Here is a 1,237-nt window from a genome sequence, read left to right on the forward strand (position 1 = left end):
TTTCATTTGTCTTATACACAAACATCTAACATGTATTCATTGAATCATACATAAATCATTTTTCCCTATAAAGATCTTTACTATAAACAGAAATAATTTTCTGTTGCTTGGTCTTCAGACATTAATTTTGTTTATTTTTTTGACAGTCACTAGTATATACCAAAAAATTATAGCATATGCCTGACTTACAGACTACAAAGCTATTGGTAATATTGAAAACATTTTCACTAATATTATTACACATTTCTTTATTTGCTTCCTTTTTTATAATGGGTTTCAATTTGCTTTGCATGCCCCATCCACCCCCTCAGAACGTGTCTGCTCCCCTACCGGCCCCCCTCCTCCCTCTGTCCGTGCGAGGCTCTCCATCATGCTATTCAGGACATGACAGCACATATACTCTGGTATGATTTTAATTCAATCAAGCCAGCAAGGTATCAAAACACCCAAATGATCCAAAGAACAATTACGCGTAAGCTGCACACGACCTAGCCTTTAGGAATTATACATTACTCTTCACAAACTCAATTACTTTCAAGTTGATGATACGAAAGCATTTGATAATTCCTCCATATTATCCAAATCCCTTCATTTTACAGAAAACATGTTAATATTTCCTAATGCTGTAAAAACATACTGAAATTTTCACTTAATTCTTTACAGTTAAATGAAAGTTACTTGGTGTCGAGGTAAATTTTAATTAAAAGTAAGATATCTAATTGACACAACTCTGATAAAATCTTGGTAGATCTCAATGAATAAAGATTTATAACCATATAAATAACTACATGTTACTGAAATCCAAATATATTCTTAAATGTTACCAGAATACATAGGAATACCCCTACTATGAATGTCAAAAAACAAGATAATCTTCAAAGACAAATTTCCTACATTACTACCCAGACACTCCCAAGTTGAAAGAAATAGAGGAATATCCAAGAAACATATTCTTTCACCAATGAAAAGAAAAGCTCAGTTGTAGTCCTAAAAAAAAACACACCATGCTGACAGATATAAATATATCTCATGTGGTAGGCCTACACAGCAGCCTCATCACGTCACCCTAACGCTTAGCAACCGTAATTTGGTTAAATTAAGAAACTGCTCGTATGAACGCAATTGGCTGTTCGTTCTCGCCGAATCAGCCGAAACGAGGCGAGATATGGCCGTGAGTGTCAAGGAAACAGAGGGGAAAAATCAAGGGGAAAAATCAAGCGGAAAAAAAGGCAGGTCT

This window comes from Penaeus monodon, chromosome 31 (genome assembly GCF_015228065.2).
Source record: "Penaeus monodon isolate SGIC_2016 chromosome 31, NSTDA_Pmon_1, whole genome shotgun sequence".
NCBI lineage: Eukaryota > Metazoa > Arthropoda > Malacostraca > Decapoda > Penaeidae > Penaeus > Penaeus monodon.